This window comes from Aulostomus chinensis, chromosome 2 (assembly GCF_037954235.1).
Source record: "Aulostomus chinensis isolate RoL2024-O1b breed Wild chromosome 2, RoL_Achi_v1.0, whole genome shotgun sequence".
Lineage (NCBI taxonomy): Eukaryota > Metazoa > Chordata > Actinopteri > Syngnathiformes > Aulostomidae > Aulostomus > Aulostomus chinensis.
The window spans coordinates 2,104,967-2,118,392 of NC_141321.1; the positions used below are offsets into that span (position 1 = coordinate 2,104,967).

Here is a 13,426-nt window from a genome sequence, read left to right on the forward strand (position 1 = left end):
GAAAAAAGGCGGAAAAAGACGCCTCAACTAAACTAGTTTGGAAAACACGACAAGAAAGTGAAGCAGCACCAACAATTGTTTTTCTGCACAAACTAACGACACCATTTCGGTTCAGTTTGGACAAAGTCAGGGGGCTGCGTAAACTTAGAACGACCATTGAAAAAAAATATATATACACACACACATATATATATATATATATATATATACACACACACACACACACACACACATACATACATACATATACATACACACACATATGTATATACACACACATATATATACATACAGTAGGTGTATTCCTTAAGCGTTGGGTGGCGTGAGCGCCAGGCATCACAAAGACCAAAATCACTCTTACACTGCTTAATTATATCGGATGATTGGCAGTTGTGTTGACGAGCTGCTGTACTGATTCTGTCCACTTGTGGGTTGAATACCAGGTTGAAGTCCCCTCCTACTATGAGTGCTGTGTCTGAGTGGGCTGAAAGTGCAGTGAAGAAGCTGTGGAAGAAGGAGGGGTCATCAACATTGGACCATATATACTGGCCATGCATACCTCTGTGTTGTGTGTGGATATGGTGACTATTATAAACCTACCTTCTGGGTCTACAATGGTGTTTTTACAAGTGAACCTGACGTTTTTGTGAATCAGAATGGCTACGCCTCTTTGCTTGGTGTTAGAACTCGCTGTGTATGTGTGCGGGAACTGTGGGCTTTACAAATGATTACCTGTTTTAGGTAGATGGGTTTCCTGTAACAGGACAATGTCTGCTTGTAAATTTTGTAGGTGTGTTAAATTTTTAGCCGTTTTTCACATGAGCCGATTCCACGCACATTCCAAGTGACAAACCGTAGTTTGTTCGTGTCTAAACTAATCTACTGAGTGTAAATTGTAATAAGTAGGTGAGTGAGCAAGGGAACGTGTACCTGTGTCTTTGAGCGTACGCGTGTGTGTGGTGGCGCCAAAGAGGATGAGAGTGCATGTGTGTTGCAAATGTAACAATATTATATCCCTGCACTACAAACCATATAAACATCACATTTAAAAATGACATGGAACACAGAACAACGACAGGAAAGACAAAGGGGTGACATAAATACACACGTAAATACACACTTGTGAGTGAACTCGCATGTAGCAGTCTACCACGTGCGTTTTTATGTTTTAGGTTTAACACAGTATTGAAAGAGAAAGAAGAAAAAAACAACAACGAATGAGAGAAATTGGTGTTACCTTATTCCATGACCTTAACCATGCTCATACCATCCTCGGCTGAATCCGGTGAGTTCCGGGTGGAGAGAGGAGACGCACTTCAGTAGAGCCAAGGGATGATCTCCGGATCACGGAACAACTGGCCGTTAACATACAGTTTATCCACCGTGATGACAGCGCGGGATCCACCGTCGATGAACCTCTTCCTGACAGGGAACAGGCGCTCCAGCATCTCCTTAGGGAAGTGATCGTTCACGCTGAAGTCCGTTCCTCTCAGCTCCCTGCCCCGGCTCTTCACCAGCTCCTTCTGCTTGAAGTGTTCCAACTTCGCAACGATGGGTCTGGGCTGCCGGTTCTCTGGCCTCTTCCCTCCAAGGCGATGCACCCGGTGGAAGGTGATGTTCTTCACGGTCTCCATCGGAAGATTTAGCAGTTTGTGGAGGAAGTCTTTGATGGACATCTCGGGGTCTTCCTCCGTCCTCTCAGGTATGCCGGAGAATACCAGGTTGTCCCGCATGCTCCTAGCTTGGATGTGGAGGATAGCCTCTTTCATCCGTTTGTTCTCCGCTGTAATCTCCGTCGCCCCCTCGGTGAGTGTTTTAATGGAGGCTTTAAGGGCTTGATTGTCAGCGGCCAGTGAAGCCACCTGTTGCTGGCTAAATTCCAGCGACTCACGGAGAGCCTGGAACTCTCTGTGGAGGATTTCCACTAGAGAGAGTCTTGCGCCGAAACTTGTCAGTTTCTTGTCTATTGACTCCAGGATGTCTCCGAAATCCTTATCGGGCGATGAGGGTGCGCTGGATGGTCTGCTTCTTTAAGGAAGCGGGGTCGCCACGTTGTCGGTCTCACCCATGACGAGTCGGTGGTAGCACTCATCAACGTACTCCTGCAAACTTTCCACTGTCTCTTCTTCCAGATTTATTTTGAGGATTGTTTGTGGATGAGAGAGTTGAAAATCTCTTACCGTAGTTTGAGTTTTCGATTAATCCAACTGTGTAACTTGGCGTTAAGGAGTTAGCTTGTTTTCGAATCTTCAGATGTGTGCCGCCATGTTGAATCACGCACAAGTGTGACGTTCACTCTGACATGCTCCTCCTCTCTCCTCTGTCTCAGTCTCCGGTTTCGACTGTGTCTAATGCTACAGTCAGATACTTTAACACTGCTCGCCTCCCTTCCCCTGTTTTCTGGAAAAGAACACCATTCATGGTGTTCTTTTCCAGAAACATCAAGGTAAAAAGTCGGAGAGTAATTTGGCGCTGTAAGAGCGGCTGCCGTTGCTAGTTCTTGTTTCACTCGAACAAATGGGTCCTCTGCTTCTGGTGTCCACACCAAGGGACTGAACCTATTCTTCAGTCCTTGTTCGTTAACTAGCCGGCGAAGCGGGGTCGTCTTGTGGGTGTAGTCGCTAATATGATGACGGCTGTAGCCCGCGAGGCCCGGAAATGACATCATGTCACGAACTGTTTGAGGCTTGGGATATCTCAGAATGGTGTTACGATGCTCTGCAGAATTGGAAGTGGCGTTACCGGCGACTAACTTTCCCAAAAATGTGACTTGGGAGCGCGCACATTGTAATTTGGATTTTGACGCTTTAAAGCCTCCTAAGGCTCGGGATCTTAGACTTAGACTTCCTTTATTGTCATTGCACAAAAAAACACCACAGCGAAATTTTGGCAACGAAATGCCGTTGCTTGGCTTCCGCATTTGCAACAGGGATGGAATTATAGGGCAGTTTAAAAAATGAAATATAGACTCAGAAACTAAAACTAAAAACAACAAGAGCTAATAATAATGAGTGCAAGCAGAGAATAAATAGATAAATAGATGAAACAGAATGGAGACAACAGAATAAACAGTATCTGTATTGCACAAATAGGAGGTAATTAATAAATAAGAAATATTGCACAGAAATGTGTTGTCCATATGCGAAATGTGCTTTGAGAAAGAAGTGGTCCCTAAAGCCATTCTGATGTTGTCCATGGGTGGGTGGGGGGTGGGGTTATTTGGCATTTAGCAGTCTGATGGCAAGGGGGAAGTAACTGTTTCTGAGTCTGGCTGTTCTGCAGCAGATGCTGCGGAACCTTCTGCCAGACGCCAGGCGGGAGAACAGTCCATGCTGCGGGTGGGTGGGGTCGGAGAGGATCCCGTGGGCTCTGGACAGGCAGCGGTTGTCTGCTATGTCCCGGATGAGGGGGAGGGGGATCCCAATGATCTTTTCCGCCGTCCTCACCACTTTCTGCAGAGACGTCCAGTCTGAGGCCCTGCAGCTCCCAGACCAGACGGAGATGCAGCTGATCAGCAGGCTCTCGAAGGTCCCTCTGCATGCCTGGGTGGCTTGTAGACACTCAGATTCAGTGGGTGCGGCAATGAGAAGATCGTCTACATACTGTAGTAACATGCAACCTGGTGGGAGGTGGAGGGTTTTAGATAAATGTTCATGTAGCGCACGATTGAACAGGCCAGGTGAGAGAGAGAATCCCGGAGGTAGAACAGTGTTCTGATATCTGTGTCCGTTCCACGTGAATGCAAAGTACTTGCGCAGGTCAACTGGCTGAGGTATTGAAAAGAATGTGTTTGCTTGATCAATCACTGTGAAAAAGTGTTGTGTTGGAGATAGTTGAGACAGGGCAGTGTGCAGATTTGGAACCGAGATAGGAGGCGTGATTACACGTGCATTATCAGCTCTCAAGTCATGAGCCATTCTCCAATCTCCGTTGGGTTTCCCTACAGGTAGAATAGGAGTGTTCCAAGTAGAGGTGGAAGCCTCCAGAACACCTTTTTGTTCAAGGTCCTTGATAATCTGAGTGATGGGCCCGACAGCACGGGGCTTAGGTGGATATTGCGATATCCAAACGGGCGGTCCAGGTGACGCTTCAAATGTTACTGGTGTTTCAGGGTCACAGTGTCCTACGTCTGTTTTTCCTTCTGACCACACCGAAGGCGATATGGTACTGAGGAGTTCTGTAGTCATGTCACTATCTGAAATTTCACGTCCATGTTGTCTCGTCAACTCACACTGTTGCAACACCGATGGGGTCACAGTGTGATGAGCGATGCGATAAGTCTCTAGGGAGGCTGAATATGTTAAGCCTGCCACCTGTGTCTGTTTCCAGTCGGTCGCTAAATGGGCCGCTTTGGTCATTGGTCCGAGATCCTGAGCATCCACTCTAACTCCCACCAACAGTGAGATATGTGGGACTGAGGTATCTGACATCTGGAACCATTCATCTTGTTCGGGGGTCAACACCACACGGGCTGCCACTCCTGTTTTATTTACATATATACAATCTGACTGCAGCATCCAGTGTGAACCATTCACTTGACTAAACGCCTCTTCATATACCTCATTAGTCTGATATCGATCATAGAGGAGAGTACAATGATACGGATCAGTAGGAGGATCATAGGGGTGCATGGAGTTACTCCATGGGCGCCATTGATGGAAAAGAGTCATCAGACTTTGGGGACCAGGTTCATCTAGACACAGTTCTGCCCAGTAGATGGTAGCGTTAACATTCTCTGTAACTTCAGGTTCATGCATCAACCATTGTCCAGTCACTGAGGAGGCCAGCACCGAGTTGGTAGGTGTCATCTTTATTCCATTAGGGAAAGATATTTCCAGTCCTGTTTCACCACACAAAATAGAAGCATTGCATTTAGTCAACAAGTCTCTTCCCATCAGGGGAATAGGACAGGATGGAGAGTGCACAAACTGATGCTGCAAAGTTTGTTCACTGACTGCCATTCGGAGGGGGTGGGTAAATGGGATGGCAGTTGGCTGTCCTTTAAAACCTGCAAGTTCCACTTTTCTGTCAGAGATAAGAGCTTCTTGGAGGCTGTGATTTATAGTAGAATGAGGCTGAGGTCCAGGTGGAGCCCACTGGCACTGCGGTAGATAGTACGGTAAAGCTGGTACCACAGGTGCAGGCATTACTGGTGCTGGTGGTGCAGGTGCGGGTGCTGTTGCACCATCTGTTTCTCTGCTTTGGCAGACTTCTTAGCACCGGCTGCTTGTTCTCTAGCTTGTGCTATTTGGAGTTTAGTCAGTTGCATCTTCAAGTCCTCTAATTCTTCATTAGATTTAGCTGAGTCACCGTCTTCTTGTCTGAGTCTGTGAGGAAACACTCTGCACCACTGTGCCAACTTATCTCCACTGCAATGAGGATCATTTTCCATCTCACTACTTACCTCCTGTGACACTCCTGCTAGAGCCATTTTAAATTGAGTGGCTGCTAGCGGGGAATGATTTGGTCTTTCACCTGTTCTGTTCTCCCACTCATCCTCGCATCGGTTTATGAAGGAGGAGGGAGACTCACCAGGCTGTCTGGAAAACCCTGTGTGAGGGGCTGTGCATGAGGGCGGAAACGCCCTTCTCAGCGCATTTCCCCACACTCTCGCTATTTGTGTGTAAGGCATGTTATCAGGTGCACCGTTAGTGTCAGCTTCTGTGTCGATGTCTAGTACACGTGATACTGAAGTACACGCTCCTACCAGGGCTCTCATGTCCCCTAGGGAGAGTGTGGTCCCCACTGTCAGGGAGTGTAACTTTGTCAGCCAGGGTCCTGCACCCTCATCCCAGCGAGTGGCCACGGTTTGTATATCACTCCCCCCCCCCCCCCCCCCGGTTGTTGTATCAGCGGCATAGCGAACGTCATTGTTTTGCTACTCCCGCCTGTAGATTGACTGCATGTGTGATCAGAAACAGGGCTAGCAGAACGGCTGCCTGGTCTACTGAGTTCTTTACTGGGTGGACGGCTTTTTCGTGTTGGCACGTCATCATCAGAGTCTTCGCGCTCAAACACAATGTCACATTTTCGTTTTCCTAGCATAGGTTTGTGATCTTTATCACGTCAGTGGAGGTCTGTCAGGTAGCATCTCTCTGGGATCCCATCCTCTGCAGTGAGGCGAGTGATCTTCTACTCCTCTTCTTGTCTGTAGTTTTCTGACTGACATCCATCTTTCGTCAGTACTGGGCTTTGCCCACTTTTTAGGGGGCTCAGGTCTCAGTAGAGACAAAAAGTCTGGGTTCTACTGTAGATCTGATTTTCTTTTTCGTAGGGCGGGTTTGTCAGCCGCGTCATGGTCAGTCTTGTCCTTCTGTGGTTTGTCACCATTATTCTGTAGTAGTCCACCACCATATTCTTCTTCTATGTCTCTATATGCTTGCTCATCTCTCTCTCTCTTTCCCCTGATTCATGACCTTGCTCTTATCTACTTCTGACTCCCACTATTTCATGCTACCGTAGAAATTCTGTGGACTCTGATTAGCTTGAGGAAGTGATGCTAGCCCTGAGCTACACTCCTGCTATTCCCTGTTGTACCTTTTCACCTGTCCACTCTTAAACAATCTGGTCTGTGCTTCACTGCCTTGTGTATCCTGCACTCTATTTTAAGCAAATATATATTTATGGATTAATCTACAGTTTAAGCAAATATATATGTATGGATTAATCTACAGTTTAAGCAAATATATATGTATGGATTAATCTACAGTTTAAGCAAATATTATGTATGGATTAATCTACAGTTAAAGCAAATATATATGGATGGATTAATCTACAGTTTAAGCAAATATTATGTATGGATTAATCTACAGTTTAAGCAAATATTATGTATGGATTAATCTACAGTTAAAGCAAATACATATGTATGGATTAATCTACAGTTTAAGCAAATATATATGTATGGATTAATCTACAGTTTAAGCAAATATATGAATAAATTTATCTACAACCTTCAGCCACAGAAGAGTGTCAATCAGTGGAATCACCTGTTAAAGTGTTTGGTTGGAAGGAAAACCTGCGTACACACGGCCCTCCATGGCACATGGTTGCCCACCCCTGGTCTAGGAGCTGCTGCTGTGGAGGTGTATGTTGTGGACGCTGAGAGCTGTGCGCCACGCATTGATCCACTCGACCCGCTCCGTGCCCACTCTCTTTCCCCTTCTCACTCCCTCTCGCACATACACGCTTGTTTACATGCCGGTTTTATGTGTCAGACAGACGTCGTTTCGGTTCTATTACCATTTTATTTTTTAACAGTGACATTGTGGGCGGCATGGCTCAGGGGTGGAGTGGCCGCCTAGCAACCAAAGGGTCGCTGGTTCGATCCCCGACTCTGGTGACCATGTCAAAGTGTCCTTGAGCAAGATACTGAACCCATAATTGCTCCTGATGAGTAGGTTGGCGCCTTGCATGGTAGCTCCACCATCAGTGTGTGAATGTATGGGTGAATGACATGACACTGTAAAGCACTTTGAGTACCGCTAAGGTAGAAAAGCGCTATATAAAATTGAGTCCATTTACCATTGTTGAGCCAATGTGTATTCTACATTTAATGCACACAGAAGTAAGGAGCACTGAACACACAACTGGAGGATGTTCAGGCCAGAAATAGTCTCTGGTAGTGTAACTAATGAAGTGGCCCAAGAAGAACATGAGCCTCTAAATGACACCTCCGAATCAGATGACAGTGAGGATTGGACCAGTGAAGATCCTCGTGATCTAGAGAAACAGCTGGAGCACAACCCAGCAGCTCTCTTTTTAAAGATGCCAACAGTGCTACACATTCCAGAAAATACAGTACAAGAAGTTATACAACAGCTGTTACAGATGTGTGAACTAGCCCAACCACTGCTGCATAATACAGTCAAGGATATTCTGAAACAGCATACAGATGTAGACGATTCAGTTGTAGAAGAGTTAGTCAGGGCTGCTGCAAAGAGCAATGTGATCATGACGTTTTGCGGCAAGGATGGCCCCTTATTGGCAACAAAACGGAGAGCAGCGTAAGTGAATAAAAACTTAAAGCAGTGGAGTCCCTTTATTGAAAGAGGAAAAAAAATGTAGTGCTGTATATGTACCTTTGCATCCAATGCTACAGAAGATGTTAAATAGGGCAGACATTTTGGATAAAGCTCTTCCCATCCAAAAGCATGTGCAACATGAGTACAGTTCATACAGAGATGGTTCGTACTGTAATGACAACGACCTCCTTAAAGGGGAGGAATTCAAAATCGCGGTGGGACTTTACACAGATGATTTTGAAGTGTCCAATCCTTTAGGAACATCTAAAAAGAAACATAAAATAAGTGCAGTGTATTGGGTGATAGCTAATGTGCCATCAAATACAGATCCACACTCCACTCCATTCAGCTTGCCGTTTTGTATAAAGTCTCTGATGTAAAAGAATTTGGCTACGCCAAAATTCTCCACCCTCTCATTCAGGATCTCGCTTCTTTGGAGCAACAGGTATGTATGTTGAGAAGTTGGGAGAATGTGTCAAAGGTGCAGTTTTGTATGTGGCCACAGATAACCTGGCTGCTCATTCTCTGGCAGGATTCTTCCAAAGCTTTACAGTGGACAGATTCTGCAGGTTCTGCATGGCGACAAGAAGCGAGATGCAAGCCAAGGAAGTTATTCAGGCGCTTTTGAACCCCGCACTATAGACTCTCACAACCAGCATGTGCAGGAGGTAAAGCAGGATCCCACTATGGCAAAACGGTGTGGTGTTAAAGGAGAGTGTGTTTTGACTGACGGTCTGGAGCACTTTCATGTTGTCCGTGGGTACCCCCCTGACATCCTCCATGACCTTTTGGAAGGGATTGTTCCTGTTGAGCTATCGCTCTGCATTTCAGACAGGATTTCGAAGAAATATTTCACCATAGAAGCACTGAACCATGCCATGAAACTTTTGAATATGCTTTTCATGACAAAACTGACCAGCCTCAGCCAATTGCCCACGGCTTCTCTACCAAAGGGACCATAGGTGGCAATGGCCATGAGAACTTGACCCCACTCAGGCTGCTCCCACTTATCATTGGCCATAAAGTCCCAGAGGGAGACAATGCATGGAACATTCTGCTGCTCCTAAAAGACATTGTTGAGTTGGCTGTCGCAACAAAGCACACTGAAGAGTCGGTACATTTCCTTGACTGCAAAGTGTCAGAGCACAGAGACTTGTTGCAAACAACATTCCCAGATTTTAGATTACGGCCGAAACATCACTTCCTCGAGCATTACCCCGAGATGATCAAAGCATTTGGTCCCCTTTCAGATGTTTGGACAATGCGATTTGAGGGGAAACACAAATTCTTCAAACGGGTGATTCGTAATGCACACAACTTCAAAAATCTAGCAAGTACATTGGCTGTTAAGCATCAGAAAATGATTGCTTACTATTTGGACACAAGTTCATTTTTCAAGCCTTCAGTGTAAATGGACAAGGTCACTACAGCATCAGTCACATCTTATCCTGAGAATGTCCTACAGGTTTTCTGCCAGAGAGTTCCTCAGCTTACATCAGTTCTTGTTGCATCATCAGTGTATGTAGATGGAGTTAGATATTGTTCTGACAGGACAGTGTCTGTTGGTTCATGCTCTGGCCTCCCTTCATTTAGGCAGATCAAACAGATAGTGGCACTCAACACCGAGATCCTGTTTGTTTGCAATGAGATGACTGCTTGGTACCACGAGCATCTGAGATCTTTCGAACTCATCAGTGACAGCAGTGACCCCTCTCTGTGTGTGGTGCAGCTGAAAGAGCTGAATGATGTTTTCCCTCTTTCAGCATACACATGTGGTCAAATTTAGTCGTGACCCTCAGACGTCATATTCTGTGTTAAGAAGGCACAGTGTGATTTCTGCAATCAGTCCAGATGGTAATGGAAGATTCTGGAGCTTATTTTAGAGCTCACGTTGGAATTTATAATTACACACTGAGAAGTTTCTTTTTCTTTTTTCCTAAATGTGTGACTTTTTGAAAATGTTTTTCTTGTACATTTGAGAAGGGGGCTTCTTTTGAATTAGACTTTTTTTAATGGATTTACCATTTTAATCTCAGGGGACATCACATTTTTCTCTTGCAAATCTCACATAGAACGGCCACACAAACAACAGACACATGCAACACCCACACAAACAACAGACGCATGCAACACCCACACAAACAACAGACGCATGCAACACCCACACAAACAACAGACGCATGCAACACCCACACAAACAACAGACGCGTGCAACACTCAGCTTTTAATGGATGTACCACTTTAATCTCGCAGACTTCCATAATTTCTTTTTTTCTTGTTGATTGTGCTAAGTTTGATTTTTGAGAATTTCCACTTTTTCTTTCTTTGTCTCAGAACAGTACTCAGAGCTTGGTTCAGTGTTGGTGCTGGTGTTGGTTCAGCTTGATCAGTGTTTTCCAAAGCCCAGTGTGACAGTTTCAAATATTCTCACTTGAAATTATCACTCAAATCTGAAAACAGTTGATTATTAACATACATGTAATCTATTCATTGGTGCAGCTCTGTTATTCCATAGATGTGTAAAACTATTTCTAATGGTCCACTGCATGTCTACATAAACACTTACATCATTTCACCTGTCTTTACAGTCATGTTTCTTCTGGAGGAAAAACAAAGTGCACTGAACTTAAGCAACCAACTTATTAATCAGCTATTTTTGTGATGCACATAGCAATGGCTCAGCAACTGAATGACCTTTTCGATGTGTCACATTTCTAATCAAATTATTGTTTCTATTCCCAATAAGACTGCAAACCAGAAGATGACCTTGAGGGTCATTCTAACAGAGGCAGATATAAGAAAAGTCATCCTAAGTACAAGGCCCTCTGCAGTTGAAGCTTTGATAAGCAAGCTTAAAGAGGCACTGGGACTTCAATACAACTTCAGTCTCCAAGACCAAGACCCTGAATTCAATAGTGAACTTTGTAATCTGACAGATACTGAAGAACTTCCAGAAAAACCAACAGTTAAAGTCTTGCCTGTCCTTGAGCTGGTACCTGTTCCACCTGATGAAGTCCTCAGTGACACACTGAGTACAGCAGATACAGAGATACTCTCACACTCATCTCAGGAGCAACAGGAACAGTGGCCAGAATTTTTTGACATCCCAACATTTTCTGTTGATGTACAGTGTAGACTTAGGCAAGCAGATCTGCAGTTTGTGAGTGAGGGAACATACCTTAAAGTATCAAAAGAACTAAAACATGACATACTTGAGAGATTGGCAGAGAGCATGTATAGCTACACAGCTTCCCCAACTGCTGCCCAGTTCGAAAGTGTTGCAGCAGCACTGATGAGCAAACACCCTTGTCTCCAGGAGCGAGGCTCATGAAAGAGAAGATAGCTCATGTCTTTCTATCATATAATGTGTCTGATGTATATTTCTCTTGTCCTCTTAAAGGAAAACATTGATTTTTTTAATTTCGGGCATGTTGTTTCCATCAACATTTCAAATCATACAAAAAGGACATTCATGGATGTTTTTCAGCTCTACTTTGCAGATGGCTTGCCTTGTGTAGCTCAGTTCTAGGTTCTTAGGTTGTTTGGTTTTTTGTTCTCTGTATTTTTCAGGTGTTCATGGAGTTCAGCAGGATTGTGGGCAAGAACCTCAAGCAGGAATTCTTTGAGAGCATCGATCGTCACAGTCCTCGAATCCTTGAGATATTTCGTTCCAAGAGAGGGAATGTTGGACAGTTGTTGACACAGATTTCCCAACAGACCAACGTAGGTCCATACACATTATGTTCTTGGCATTGTTCTTTACAGGTTTTGTAAAAAACATCATAGTGCCACTCTATTGGTTGTGTCATTCAATTTCTTATAGATCCTTATTTGTTTTTCATTTTAGCTATCTAACTTGTTATCTGTTTAATTCCCAAAAGACTACCGAGCCAACTGCGATCTGGACACAGGTGCTCAGAGGGCTTCCAATCATCCTGGGGGACAACCCCACAAACTTCTTCAAAGCAGGCTTTGTAAGTAAGCTCTTGCTTTCTTATCATTTTCACCATTATTCATTTTTCACCGGGACACTCTTACAGTATACTGATTGAAGTTGTTTCCAAATGAGAAGTCTAATGGAATGCTTGTGCTCCTCTGTTATTTTTTATTAAGGAATCTGATGATGACGATTCTTTCCGTGACCTTGACATCGGGATACTTCTCACTGAGCGTGCTCACATCTTCCCAGCATCTCAGTCCAGCCTCGTTGAAAAGCGTCATTTAGGGAGAAGTGATGGGAAACATTCAAGATCTGCCAAAAGCAATGTGCATTCTGTTTGGACTCACATATGCACTCCATCTTAACTAAACAGGTATTGCTCTCGTCAGGCCAGACTAACCTAAAACCGAAGCTACAGACTTTGAAAAATCAGCTCGCAATGTAAAGAGATGTCGGCTCTACTGTAATAAGCTGTTGACTGCTTCTTTTTGCTACACCAGTAAAAACACTTTCTGAACCGTGGGGTAAACCTTCTTTATTTTCTGTAAAACAGGCCGACAAACAGGCACACGTAAAACGCAGAGACGCACACAAACAACAGACACATTCAACACCCACACACAAAAGACACTGACACATACACTCCTACACACACTTAAATGCTGTAGGAAGCGGGCTGAAGGATGTGACTTATGTGAAATTAGAATTGAGACGAATTGTAGCAGAGAGACATAAGATCATCATCTCTGGAGATGGAGTTGGATGTTGTTCTGATTTGATAGCCTCTGTTGGTCCATGTGCTGGCCTCCCTCCATTTAGGCAGATGAATATTTGTTATTTGTACATTTGAGCAGAGGTTTCTTGTGAATTTTGTTTTTTTTATGGATTTACCATTATAATCTCAGGGCACATCCATGTTTTTTCTTGTAAATTTGTGATGCATTCAACACCCACACACATAATTGTTTCAATGATTTGAAATGACCTTTTTCAGACGAATCATTTTAGATTGGATGTGTTGATGTTGACCTGATGATGAGTTTGTAATTACAACACTGGCTGTGTTTTGCCATTTACTTCAAAATAAAATGCGTTGGAGCATTTAAAGGTGTTTATTTTTTCCATCTAATTTAATTGAAACAATGTTTTCTACAATATTAAAAAACAAAAGAAAAGGTAATTAAATTAGAGGAAAAAACAGTAGTTGTAGTGAATTAATACAACTCAACATATCCAGTTTCAGCTTGCGTAAAAAGTTAACGTTCCATGTTAGTAAAAGTCAGCATATTTAGTTTCAGCTTGTGCAAAAACTAAAGTGGTATAGGGCAACAGGTTTCCACGCAATTCGCGAGTAAATGCAACTAATTCAGGTTAAGAGTGTAGTAGTATTTTCATCATTACTGCAATATTTTGTTTTCAAAAATATTTTTCTTCAAATTTAAAAGTAACTGTTGGGTCCAGGGAC

General features: G+C 43.9%; 1 long non-coding RNA gene across 1 annotated transcript; it reads left to right on the forward strand.

Moving 5' to 3' along the window:
* Positions 1–11,637: 11,637 nt before the first annotated feature.
* LOC147268768 (uncharacterized) lies at positions 11,638–13,147 on the forward strand. Its single transcript, XR_015111156.1, has 3 exons — positions 11,638–11,744; positions 11,903–11,995; positions 12,135–13,147. It is a non-coding gene; the product is annotated as an uncharacterized LOC147268768 (long non-coding RNA).
* The last annotated feature ends 279 nt before the right edge of the window (positions 13,148–13,426 follow it).